We start from the raw sequence: 14,786 nt of genomic DNA, 5'->3' as shown, positions 1-14,786 counted from the left end.
CTGGTATTTGGTGGGGCGGACTCTCCTACTGGAGTGACAGCTCTGGTGGATAGAAATATAATATTAGTAGAACTATAAAGCTATTAAGACTGCAGAATTGTAGCTTGAACTTTACCTGGAATGTTTTGCTCTGTTGAAATAAAAATTATGGAATTCTTTGCATCTGAACTGGCTGGAGAATTCTACGCTTTGCTATCAATCGATTATAACAGATGGTGTAAACTGGTGAGCTTTAGTAAACTACGCTCACAGAATAGCAGCCGAAAATCAAAGATAATTCCCAAAGAAGTGCTCATACGAGGGGCGCTAAGTGTAAAGGTTAATAAAAAGCTCAATACTATGTAAATTTGTACTCTATAAATAACTAGAGAGTACATTACTGTTAGCGAACGATCAGTTCTGACCCTCATTCCCTGTCATTATTTGTTGAGGGTAAATACATTAACCCCTTAGTGCCAGCGCCAATTCTGACCTTAATGACCAAGCCCAATTTTTGAAATCTGACCAGTGGCTAATAACTCTGGAACTCTTCAACGTATTCCACTGATTCTGAATTATTTTTTTTCATGACACATTTTACTTTATATTAGTGGTAAATTCAAGTCAACCTGTTTTGTGTTTACTTCTGAAAATTTTAACATTTTGGTGAAAATTTTAAAAAATTTGCAATTTTCAAAATTTGTTTTTCATATCATAAAAACCAGAAGATCATGCTGTGCAAAATAATTATAAAATAACATTTCCCATATGGCAACTTTACATCTGAATCATTCTTCAAGTGTCATTTTATTTTGTTAGGAAGGGTTAAACGTTTAGCAGCAAGGTTTCATTTTTTCAAGAAGTGTACAATACCTGTTTCTTTAGGAACCTATTCAAATTTAAATGGACTTTGAGGAGCCTATATAATAAAAACTCCTAAAAGTGAAACTGTTTTAAAAACTGCACCCATGAAATACTTCAAATCTGCCATGGGGAAATGTGTTAACCCTTCAGGTGCTGCACAGAGATTATTGCACAGTGGAATTAAAAAAAAGAAAACATTGTTATTTTCCCTCTAAAAAAATGCTTTAGCTATAAATATTTCACTCTTACAAGGGATAGCACTGGAAAATGGACCTCACAAATTGTTACCCGGTTAATTCTGTGAGCATTGGTACCCTCTCTTTGGGCTCGTAAGGGAAAAAGCAGCATTTGAATTTTGGATCACAACTTTGGCTGACATAGACTATGTATGTCATGTCGCATTTCCATGGCGTCTAAAATGCCTAAACATCAGAAAACCCCAACAACTGACCCCATTTAAAAAAATACACCCCTCAAGTCAAGGATTGTATCCAGGGATATAGTGAGAATTTTTAACCCATAGTCACTAAGTAGAATTTGATTACATTATGTTGTCATATTAAAAAAATTAAATTTTTCCACAAAAATGTTGCTTTAGCCTCAAAATTTTCATTTTGGCAAGAGGTAACACAAAATATTGGACCCACAGTTTGTTGCACACCTCCTTTTGAGATGACGATACTCCACATGTAATCAAAAAGTTTTGTTTGGACAAATAGCAGGGCTCAGAATGGAAGGAGTTAGTATAAATCTGGCTGGAATAGATGTATAATTTGCAGACCTCCTGAGGTACTAAAACAGCAGAAACCCCCACAAGTTACCCTATTTTGAGAACTAGACCCCATAATTTGTTCTACAATTTCTCCCAAATGCGATTATTCCCCATATGTGGTCAAAAAGGAAAGGGCGCTATTTGATTTTTGTAGAGTAAATTTGTCAAGAATGGATTGTGAATGCCATGTCAAATTAGCAGAGTCCCAGACATGCAAAATAACAGAAACCCACCCTGCAGGTGACCCAATTTTGGAAACTAGACTTCTCAAGGAATTCATTTAGTGGTATACTAAGCATTTTTAACCTACAGGTGATACACAAAACTTTATAACTAACAAATAAAGTTGCACTCTGTATTTTTATAAGGCTAAAACAGAAAAATGTGAAATATATGAAATTTGAATTGCATTACTGCTAGAAAAAAGGAGAAAAATAGGATTCTTAGTGCATAATTTGGACAATTCATGATTGCCCAGCAACCAATGACAATGTGATCTTCTTTGCTGAGGACCTATCCTAATGTCATTCCCCTCCTGGGCTAATAGCCTACAATTATATGGGTTGGTAGGATCCTGCTGTAATTAAAACAGCCATGGGTTGATGGATGAGTGCTCAGTCATAGAGCCTATGAATGCCGTCAATTTCTAAATTAGTTTCTTTTTTTCAAATGAAATGGAAAATGTCTAATTATCAACGTCTGATCTGTGTTGTTTTTAATCAAATAAGGCTACAAGAGATTTCCAAACCATTTTATTACTGTCTTCTTAAGAGTTTATACATCATTCAAACTTTTTGGGAATTCTAGATCACCAGGTACTTGAGCAAATAGTGTATGTACTTATGCTCAGCATAAATGAGTACACACGCTTTCTTTGAAAAGTAAGATTTTAATCAGTATCTTACTGAATACAAGAACAATTTTGACAAGTCTGAGTTTCAAAAGCATGTTTTAACACATAACATGAAAGTAAGGTCAATATTAAAACTTTTAACACAAAATAGTTTTTTCACAAAAATGAATCCACCACACAATAACAACTACTACTATTATTTTATATGACCTCCATAAGATTTAAGGACAGTGCCAGGTATACTAGGCATGGAATGAAAAAGTTGGCGACATTTTGCAACATCTACCTTTTCCGTTGTTCAAGAACGAGCTAAATTAGAGCCTGGATGCTGGATGGATAGTTATGCTAAACTTGTTTCTTCAGATTTCACTGTAGATCGGTGGGTTCAGATCAGGAGACACTTGGCCACTGAATCACTTTCACGTTGTTCTACAAAAATGCAACAGATAGGTGTTTTGGATCATTGTCATGTTAAAAAGGTTCATGTCTACCAAGGACGAAGAGCACACTGTCACCACCATATTTCACTTTAGGCACCATAAGTAAATAGTGAAAAAGAAAAATATAACGGCATTGCTGTGGGGTCAGACAACCATATGATGAATGGAGTGCTTTCCAGATGGACTCCAGGTGCTCATGCCAAAACAGGGTATATGCAGCAAAGAAGAAAAATGCAGATAGCACTCACCGGTCCTTAAGACTTCATCCTTTATTCAAACATTTAAAATGTCATGGCCAGAGGAACAGGTTGCTGGGATGTGCGAGCTGGTGTAAGACGATAGAATGTATGCTAATATGTGAACACAGTCTCAATGTTACATTTTTATTGTATTTCTTATGGTTTTAATGGATAAAAAAACAAAAACGCTATTTTGAAACCTTTTCCTGCATCACCATAATATGTTTGCATGTGTCGTGGCTGTATGACAGTCATGACACATGCATGGAGAGCCTGTTTGTTGGGCTCTCCATGCATGTGTCATGACTGTCACACAGCCACAACATTTGCAGCTGCGGAGCAGAACAGCTGATCAGCCGGCGTGATCCAGGAAGTCGGGTTCCCTTTGCAGCTTATTCGGCAAGTGTTAAAGCTTGCAGAATAAGCCATGACCCGATCAAATTTGCTCTTCTCTAGTCACGAACCACAAGGTTTGGTCCAGCGGACAGCATAGCAAGCACTAACAAAGTGATGGAAAAAGGAGAGGTAGGCCCTAACAATAGGGAATGAGGGATGGGGCACCTCCTATCACAGCCTGTGCCTATCCTTAAGCTCCCCTAATGCCCTATGTAGGTCCTTTACCCTGCCATAGTCAAATGCTTGGTCCCTAACTGTCACCGCACTATACCCTGGCTCATGTACTGGCCTGCAAGGACATTACTCTCACCACTGCAAATGGTGAAAAGACAGAGGGTAGTGACAAGCATGAGACAGACAAAGACAGGGAACAAGAACATTTAGCTTTCAAGCTTCAGCTGTAAGCTCCACGCAACAGAGGATACAGAACCAGGACCTCAAGCAGCTGATACACACAGGCACCAGAGAGCTCCTGTGCTGGTTTTCAGAGACAAACTCAATCATCAACAGTCAGCTTATGTATCAGCTGACTATTTAACCCCTTACTGACATCGGACGGGATAGTACGTCTGATGTCAGCTCCCCTGCTTTGATGCAGGGCTCCGCGGTGAGCCCGCATCAAAGCCGGGACATGTCAGCTGTTTTGAACAGCTGACATGTGCCCGCAATAGCGGTGGGTGAAATTGCAATTCACCCACCGCTATTAACTAGTTAAATGCCGCTGTCAAACGCAGACAGCGGCATTTAACTACCGCATCTGGCCGGGCGGCATCGCCGACCCCCGTCACATGATCGGAGGTCGGCGATGCTTCTCCATTGTAACCATAGAGGTCCTTGAGACCTCTATGGTTACTGATCGCCAGTAGCTGTGAGCGCCACCCTGTGGTCAGCGCTCACAGCACACCTGATTTTCTACTACATAGCAGCGAACAGCAGATCGCTGCTATGTAGCAGAGGCGATCGGTGCTGTGCCTGCTTCTAGCCTCCCATGGAGGCTATTGAAGCATGGCAAAAGTAAAAAAAAAAGTTAAAAAAAATGTGAAAAAAATAAAAAAAATATAAAAGTTTAAATCACCCCCCTTTCGCCCCAATCAAAATAAATCAATAAAAAAATATCAAACCTACACATATTTGGTATTGCCGCGTTCAGAATCGCCCGATCTATCAATAAAAAAAAGCATTAACTTGATCGCTGAGCGGCGTAACGAGAAAAAAAATAGAAACGCCAGAATTACGTTTTTTTGGTCGCCGCGACATTGCATTAAAATGCAATAAAGGGCGATCAAAAGAACATATCTGCACCGAATTGGAATCATAAAAACACCAGCTTGGCATGCAAAAAATAAGCCCTCAACCGACCCCAGATCATGAAAAATGGAGACGCTACGAGTATCGGAAAATGGCGCAAATTTTTTTTTTTTAGCAAAGTTTGGAATTTTTTTTCACCACTTAGGTAAAAAATAACCTAGTTATGTTAGGTGTCTATGAACTCGTAATGACCTGGAGAATCATGTTGGCAGGTCAGTTTTAGCATTTAGTGAACCTAGCAGAAAAGCCAAGCAAAAAACAAGTGTGGGATTGCCCTTTTTTTGCAATTTCACCACACTTGGAATTTTTTTCCCGTTATCTAGTACATGACATGGTAAAACCAATGATGTCGTTCAAAAGTACAACTCGCCCCTCAAAAAATAAGCCCTCACATGGCCAAATTGACGGAAAAATAAAAAAATTATGGCTCTGGGAAGGAGGGGAGTGAAAAACGAACACCGAAAAACGAAAAATCATACGGTCATGAAGGGGTTAAAGGATGGTGAAAATGTCCACCACCCACATCAGCTGACCATCAATACAGAAGCTGCCAGTAAGGAAACTGGCATTAACCCTTGCTGGCCAAAAGTAAAAACCACATTTAAATTAAAGCAGAACCAGAGCTGTCACGACGACTTCAAAAATGAGTTGCGACAAATATATTCATGCACAGAAAATTCTCTGATATGTGACAATATAGCCTGAGGCTTATTGCTATTGCTTCTGCCTCCAATGATACAGATTACGAGCCTAAATCCCGGGGAAGACCAGACCTTGAGCAAAGAGAATAATGAGTTAACCAAATTTATGTACCACATTTTTTTGATTATAAGATGCATTTTTTAACAAGAAAACATAAATGTTAAAAAGTGTGTGAGTCTTATAGTCTGGAGTCAGCTTCCTGCGATGGATGAGAACGCAGACATCGTGTCCACCCCAATCACACAGAGAGCTGCTGTCTCCCCTCCTGCTCTGCGGTAATATGAACGGTGCAGAGCAGGAAAGGAAGCTTACCTGCCAGAATGGAGGCAGCATGAGCTGAGCAGCTGAAGGACCTTCTGCACCAGTAATTCCAGGACCTTTCAGGTCTTGTGACTGATCACATGACTTGAAAGGTGCTTGACTTAATTAAGTGGAAGATCCTGCAAATGTCTTTTGCTGCATACAGGTCCAGATCTGGAACTGCAAGATGTGGTAATGTATAGTGTGTGTGTGCATGCATGTAAGTATGTACAGTTGTGCTCAAAAGTTTACATACCCTGGCAGAATTTTTGTTTTCTTGGCCTTACAGTATGCAAATACAGAGCACAAAGATTATTACCCTTTTTTCCTGGGAGGAGAGGAACTACTAAACAATTACAAAGGAACATACAATAACTGCACTGTAAGAGAAAATATATTGCAAATGCTAAAATTGAGTGACTGATGGGACTGCTTTGTGTGTTATTTGCCTGTTTTGTGGTTCAATAAAGTTTTGCCACACTGTTTTACCCTTACCCTGTGTTGTCTGAGTAGTATTATGACCATGGTAAAAGGAAAGCAAGCGTTCAGTGGGATGAACCCTTGTCCACGCGTTTTTGGCTAGCGGACCAGGGCACCCGCTGACCCCCAATTTTCACATTATGGTGGCAGCAGTGGCATACTACTCAGCTCGGCGGATCTGGGGGAGCTTCAGGGGACTGGTGTTCTCAGACACAGACCAGGGCTTCAAAACCAGGGAGGTACACAGGCAGACCCAGCAGACCATTGATGAGGTATGCAAAGCAGGTTTTGGACACCACTATGTTCAATCCCACCAACTCTGCCCTGGAAGAGGACCAGAGTAGATGTATAACCTCAAAAAAAACACCATAAGAGGAAAAACCTCCACTATTCTAAACAAAAAAAAACAAAACACCAGTATACAGGCAGAGATGCTTACCTGTTCAAGGCCTCCAACAATTGCACTAACCAAGGTACAGCAGACCCAAGTTAAGATGGCAAAAACACAGGTGCAATAATACCGATAATGCAGCCACCCTACAATCAGGAATTGGCCGCTTGGTGCACCTGTGCAAACAAATAGTCTGTATGTGGCGTGTTATATACTTTGCATTCCTGTGTGAACACGCCACATACAGACTATTTGTTTGCACAGGTGCACCAAGCGGCCAATTCCTGATTGTAGGGTGGCTGCATTATCGGTATTATTGTACCTGTGTATTTGCCATCTTAACTTGGGTCCGCTGTACCTTGGTTAGTGCAATTGTTGGAGGCCTTGAACAGGTAAGCATCTCTGCCTGTATACTGTTTTTTTTTTTTTGTTTAGAATAGTGGAGGTCTTTCTTCTTATGGTGTTCTTTTAGATTAGGACTGCCAATATGTAAGGACCCTTGACGCGGGTTGGCAGCTTAAATATTGTGGCCATAATATCGACCAATACCTTGCATACATTGTTATGTTTTTGGTGCACTGTATATTTTTCCAGGGTGCGGCTGGGCCCTAGATGGCTCTGTACACTGTGGCCTCTGTTCACACAGGATGCATTATGGTGAGCCCGCTACATGGCGTCATTAATAGGCTTTGAGCCATATACTTTGCATTCCTGTGTGAACACGCCACATACAGACTATTTGTTTGCACAGGTGCACCAAGCGGCCAATTCCTGATTGTAGGGTGGCTGCATTATCGGTATTATTGCACCTGTGTTTTTGCCATCTTAGCTGTAGATGTATAACCTCAACAAGAAACAACAACTACAGGAGTTGTGCCAGCTTCGACGGATTGAATGGGATTTATTACTACAGGACTACTACTACAGGATGCAGAGGATGCCATTTGTGAACACACTGGATATGAGTCATTACTTGTCAATTACATGTGCAGTTTAAGAAGACATGGAACATGCTCTAAGGAAACTGGATGACACAAAGTTGTGTTCCCATGAAGGTGAGACCTCTTACATTCATTTTTGTGCTTAAAGACATGCTGTGGACAGTCACCGACAAGTGGAGCACGATTGGAATCCTGTCACATCTTGCTAATTAAGATGGGGGAGCCATGTGACGACACAGCATTTTATGTTAATTAACCAGATGTCTATTTTTATAGTAAGCCAGGAGTAAGCCAGGAGGAATAGACGGTTATCTATATGTTGACTTTTGAATTTATGTGTTTCTTTCTTGTTGGTCATGAAAACACAGACTTTTGTTCGTGTAAGCCTGTAATATTGACTTTTGAGCTGACAATTTGTTGTAACATATTGTGCTGTTATCTTGGATGACTAGAGACTCAGGATTATTGAACAATGATGTTTGCTGATATGTTGATTATACATTGTCAATGCCAGCTTGTTGACTTGCAAAACAGAGGAGAAAAAAACTATGCAAATAGATGACATAATCAAACAATGCAAATTGATCTTGTCACTATTCTTCACTTTTACCTGTGAATGCTGGCTCGAAGGACAGTTGTTAACTATAAAAAGGATATATGCCACTGTAACATCAGACAGATATACACGTGCTTCTCACAAAATTAGAATATCATCAAAAAGTTAATTTATTTAAATTCTTCAATATAAAAAGTGAACTCATATATTAAATAGAGTCATTACAAACAGAGTGATCTATTTCAAGTGTTTATTTCTGTTAATGTAGATGAGTATGGCTTACAGCCAATGAAAACCCAAAAGTCATTATCTCAGTAAATTAGAACACCTTATAACATCATCTTGAAAAATGGTTTTAAAATCCGATGTTGGCCTACTGAAATGTATGTTCAGTAAATGCACTCAATACTTCGCTGAGGCTCCTTTTGCATCAATTACTGCATCAATGAGATGTGGCATGGAGGCGATCAGCCTGTGGCACTGCTGAGGTGTTATAGAAGCCCAGGTTGCTTTGATAGCAACCTTCAGCTCATCTGCATTGTTGAGTCTGGTGTCTCTCATCTTTTTCTTGACAATGCCCCACAGATTATCTATGGGGTTAAGGTCAGGCCAGTTTTCTGGCCAATCAAGCACAGTGATACTATTGTTTTTAAACCAGGTATTGATTGTTTTGGCAGTGTGGACAGCTGCCAAGTCCTGCTGGAGAATGAAATTTCCATCTTCAAAAAGCTTGCCGGCAGAGGGAAGCATGAAGTGCTCAAATTTTCTGGTAGATGGCTGCGGTGACTTTGGTCTTGATAAAACACAGTGGACCTACACCAGAAGATGACATGGCTCCCCAAACCATCACTGATTGTGGAAACTTCATACTAGACCTCAAGCAGCTTGGATTGTGTGCCTCTCCATTCTTCCTCCAGACTCTGCGACCTTGATTTCCAAATGAAATCCAAAATTTACTTTAATCTGAAAAACAACACCTTGGACCACTGAGCAACAGTCCAGTTCTTTTTCTCCTTGGCTCAGGTAAGACACTTCTGGCGTTGTCTGTTGGTCATAAGTGGCTTGACACCAGGAATGTGACACTTGCAGTCAATGTCCTGAATACATCTGTGTGTGGTGGCTCTTGAAGCAATGAATCCAGCAGCAGTCCACTCCATGTAAATGTCCCCAAAATTTTTGAATGACCTTTTTTAACAATTATTATTATTTATTTATTTATATAGCACAATTGATTCCATGGTGCTGTACATGAGAAGGGGTTACTGTTATGGACTGGTGATTTAGGAACGACATGCGACTAACTCTGAGCAGGTGGTAACTATACGGACCGCAGTTCCTGATCTTAACACAACACTAGAAGTAGCCGTGGGATGTTCCTGTCACTCCCTGGACACCTCGTCACAGCCGGAGAACTAGCTACCCCTAAAGGTAGAAATAGGAAAGCTATCTTGCCTCAGAGAGAATCCCCAAAGGATAGACAGCCCCCCACAAATAATGACTGTGAGTGGAGAAGGAAATGACATACATAGAATGAAACAAGATTTAGCAAAGGAGGCCACTTCTAGCTAGATAGATAGTACAGGATAGAACACTGTGCGGTCAGTAATAAAAACTAGAAAAAGTCCACCGCAGAGAAATGCAAAAATCTCCACACCTGACTAAAGGTGTGGAGGGCAAAATCTGCTGCCCAGAGCTTCCAGCTTAGCTGAATAGATCCATACTGATAAGCTGGACAAATGAGCAAAACATAGAATGTGCTGAACAATAAAGTCCACAACAAGAGGACTGCAAAAGGACAAGCAAGGACTTATCTTTGCTGAACAGGTCAGAGTGTCAGGGAAATCCAAAAGAGCCGTGACTCCAAGCAGGAACAATTGACAACTGGCATTGATTGAGGGATAAGGCCAGACTAAAAAAGCCGAGCCAGAAAGACGATCAGTTGAAGCAGCTGCTGATGCTAAATCCAAGAAGCAGCCATACCACTCAAAACCACCGGAGGGAGCCTAAGAGCAGAACTCACAAAAGTGCTACTTACAACCACCGGAGGGAGCCCAAGAGCGGAATTTACAACAGGTTACATACAAATTACAGATATCACTTACAGTAAGTAAACTAACAATTATAGACTGATACAGAGGGGCAATCCTTTCAAGGCTGTGGTTATCCCAGTTTCTTGTGCACCTTTTTCTACCACACTTTTTCCTACCACTCAACTTTCCATTAATATGCTTGGATTTAGCACTCCGTGAACAGCCAGCTTCTTTAGCAATGATCTTTTGTGGTTTACCCTCTGTGATGAGGACGCAACTGAGGATACAAAAGGGTGGACCCACTGGACCATGACAACAATCCTCCCACGGGCGAGCTGACCAGATGGACCACCCCCTATACAGGGAGCATTAGGGGCAGACCCGCGAGAGACGGATACTGATTAAATTATAGGCACCTCGGAGATCCAGTTTAGTAAATATTCGTACTCCTCGAAGATGATCGAAGAGTTCCGGAATGAGGGGGAGTGGGTACTTGTTTTTTATCGTGATATTATTGAGACCTCGGTAATCGATGCAGGGACGAAGAGAACCATCCTTCTTCTTGACAAAGAAAAAACCTGCTCCTGCAGGTGAAGAAGACTTCTGAATAAAGCCTCTGGCCAGATTCTCTTGTACGTACTCTGACATGGCCTGAGTCTTGGAAGGGGATAGAGGGTAAATATGACCTCTGGGAGGAGTAGAACCCGGAATGAGATTGATCGGACAATCATATGGACGATGCGATGGTAAGGTCTCTGCCTCTTTCTTGTTGAAGACATCAGAGAAAGAGCAATAAGCCGGTTCGAAGATTCCTGAGCAGGCTGCGAGGATCTAGCGGGCTGAATGGAAAGCAGACACCTATTCTGACAAGACAGTCTCCAACGTAGAACATCTCCGGTACGCCAGTCCAAGGTGGGTTTGTGACTTCTTAACCAGGGAAGTCCCAGAAGGAACATATGAGGCAACGAGGGCAGGACATAGAAGGCCAACTTCTCTTGGTGTAGGGCTCCAATTTGAAGTTCCACCTCCTCGGTGACCAAGTTGATGGTCTCCCGCAAAGGCTGACCGTCAACTGAAGCTATTTGCCAAGGAGTCTCCAAGGGTCTGACAGGTATCCCAAGTTTCTTTACTGCCTCTAGTTGAACAAAATTCCCAGCCCTGAATCAATATAAGCCTCCAGAGAGAAGCGACTGGAACCCAAATGCAATAAAACGGAAAGAATCAAAGGTGGAGAGGAATCATAGCTACCTAGGGAGGCCCCTCTTACCTGTCCTAGGCAGAGGCGTTTCCCGGCTTCTGGGGACAGGAATACAGAAGATGAGAGGCACTGCTGCAATAAAAGCAAAGACCCTGTGCAAGTCTCTCCTTGCGGCACTGTTCTGCAGGCTTGAGATGATCTACCTGCATAGGCTCAGGAGAAGAAGAGAAAGGAACAGAAGCGGATTGAGAGTAGGAGGGACCACGTATAGCAGAGGACAAATGAAGAGGTCTTTTCTCTCTGGTGACTTCACAGGAACGCTCTTGGAAGCGTAAATCTATGCGAGTTGCCAATGAAATAAGATCATCCAACAAGGTGGGTGTGTCTCGTCCTGCCAGCTCATCTTTAATACGAGATGACAGACCTCGCCAAAAAGCTCCCACCAAAGCCTAATTGTTCCAGCCCAGGTCTGAGGAGAGCGTACGGAACCAAATGGCGTACTGACCAACTGTGCAAGGAACTCAGTGGTAGAGACCAGACGACCGGGTTCATCGAATACCTTATGAAAGGTGTCTAAGAAGGGAGTGAGTTGGGAAACCAGAGGATCGTCACGCTCCCAGAGGGGATTCACCCAGGCCAATGCATCACTCTCCAAATGGGTGACCACAAAAGCCACCTTAGCTTGGTTGGTGGGGTAAAGTAGCGGTGACAATTCAAAATGTAACTGGCACTGGTTGAGAAACCCGCAACATAATTTAGGATCTCCAACATACCGTGGAGGTCTCTGGCCAAACGGGGCGAGGAATAAGGAGCAGAGGCCTGGACAGGAGCGGAGACAGAAGTCTGGAGAGAGAGAAGCCTGTTATCCACCGAGGCCATAAAATTCAGAATATGAGACTGGGTGTCCCGTTGCTGGGAGAGCTCCTGCTGAAGAGCAGCCAACTGAGAGGCGTTGCCAGGATTAGAGAACTGTAAGGCCAAGAGATGGGACTCCATAGTTTTTAAAAAGGACATGATCCTAGTCTGGTAGTTCCTTTTGGGTAGTGGAGACACCAGCGGGGTCCATGGCCTTGTGTTACTGTGATGAGGATGCAACTGAGGATACAAAGGGGTGGACCCACTGGACCGTGACAACGATACTCCCACGGGTGAGCTGACCAGATGGACCACACCCTATACAGGGAGAGTTAGGGGCAGATCCGCTAGAGACTATCGCCATGGCAGCTGGAAGACAGGGATGGACAAAAGGAAGGACTCTTGGAAACACGGACCGGAAGGGAAATGGGAACAGACAGGCTGGAGACAGAAGTGGACTGGAAGCAGGACACGTATTGGCAGGCAGGACTCCGAGGGAACAGACAGGACAGAGAGGTTGGACTGGAGAGAAACACGGCCTGGACGGAGGATGAGGACAGGTAGGCTGGAGGCAGGAACAAGGATTGGGCGGTGGACATGGACTAGCAGGCAGGACACTGTAGGAACTGACAGGACGGAGTTCATGAACAGTGTGAAAGATAGCCGTAGGCACTACTATTGATAGTGGTGCACAAGTAGGTGCCCAAACCGTATAATGTTATAGATAGACTTGGCACACACGTGATGAGATGCAAGTGAGAATTTAATTCAGGAGAGTACATACAATAGACGTTTTGGTCATAGACCTTCATCATTGTACCTCTCTTAGAGAGATTACTTGTAAATAGGTTTTAGGAGATTAACCCCATTAAGCATCAGGTTCAGCTCGTTATAAACGCCAAATGTGGCACCAGAGATGTGTTGTCCGGACGCGGTATCTACCGCTCGTCATGTGTACACTTGCATCTCATCACGTGTGTGCCAAGTCTATCTATAACATTATACGGAGTTCATGAACAGGACCTAGGAAGAGAACAGGTAGAAGCACAGGGTCAGGTTAAGAAACGCAGAACAATATTGTGGCCAGAATCACTTGTAGAACACAAATGAACACAAGCCATGGCAAGGAGGAAGGGGCAGGGTAAAAAGGCCAGCGCAGAGTAGTGCTTCCGGGTTGAAGTCCTCCAAGGGGATAGAGAGAACAGGGAGGAGAAGCTGGGACGCACTCAGAAATGTGCGTGCTGTTATGATCCTTAGTGGCTGAGGATCACAGAATGGACTAGCTAAGTTACTGAACATAGAACGAGCTCTAGGGAGGTGGTAACTGGACTGACCGCAAAACCTGATCCTAACAAACACACTAAAGGTAGCCGGTGAACGTGCCTAAATTCCTGGACGTCTCAACGCAGCCTGAGAAACTTGCTACCCCTATAGAGAAAGTAAGACCTCACTTGCCTCAGAGAAATGACCCCAAAGATATAGGAAGCCCCCAACAAATAATAACGGTGAGGTAAGGGGAAAATACAAAACGTAGAAATGAAAACAGATTCAGCAAATGAGGCCCACTAATACTAGATAGCAGAAGACAGGCAGGGAACTGTGTGGTCAGTAAAAAACGATATACAAAATATCCACGCTGAGAATACAAGAACCCCCACACCAACTAACGGTGTGAGGGGAAAAACTCAGCCCCCTAGAGCTACCAGCAAGCAAGGAAATCACATATTAGCAAGCTGGACAAGGACAAATAAATAACCAAGAAACATATTGAACACTGATGAGCAAAAAATAACCAAACAGAAAATTAGCTTCTCTTGGCGAGACTGATAACGAAGGGATTCAGGAGAGATCAAAATAGCACTGAATACATCGACAGCAGACAACCACTGAAAGTCCAGGTGAGCTAAATAGAAAACCAGCGAACAGATAACGAGACAGCTGAACCAGCCTCAGACCTGCAGAATGACACAAAGAGCCACCAGAGGGAGCCCAAAGACAGCACTCACACAGTACCACTTGTGACCACAAGAGGGAGCCCAAAAACAGAGTTCACAACAGTACCCTTCCTTGAGGAGGGGTCACCGAACCCTCATCAAAACCCCCAGGGCGATCAGGATGAGCCACATGGAAGGCACGAACCAAATCGGCCGCATGAACATCAGAGGCGACAACCCAGGAATTATCCTCCTGACCATAGCCCTTCCACTTAACCAAATACTGAAGCCTCCGTCTAGAAACACGAGAATCCAAGATCTTCTCCACCACGTACTCCAATTCGCCCTCAACCAGCACCGGGGCAGGGGGCTCAACAGAAGGAACCACAGGCACCACATACCTCCGCAACAAAGACCTATGGAACACGTTATGAATGGCAAACGACGCTGGGAGGTCTAAACGAAATGACACCGGGTTAAGGATTTCCAAAATCTTATAAGGACCGATGAAGCGAGGCTTGAATTTAGGAGAGGAGACCTTCATAGGA

The sequence above is a fragment of the Ranitomeya variabilis genome, chromosome 4 (genome assembly GCF_051348905.1).
Source record: "Ranitomeya variabilis isolate aRanVar5 chromosome 4, aRanVar5.hap1, whole genome shotgun sequence".
In the NCBI taxonomy this organism is placed as follows: Eukaryota; Metazoa; Chordata; class Amphibia; order Anura; family Dendrobatidae; genus Ranitomeya; species Ranitomeya variabilis.
The sequence above is the reverse complement of the archived record's forward strand: the minus strand, read 5'-3'. Positions refer to the sequence as shown.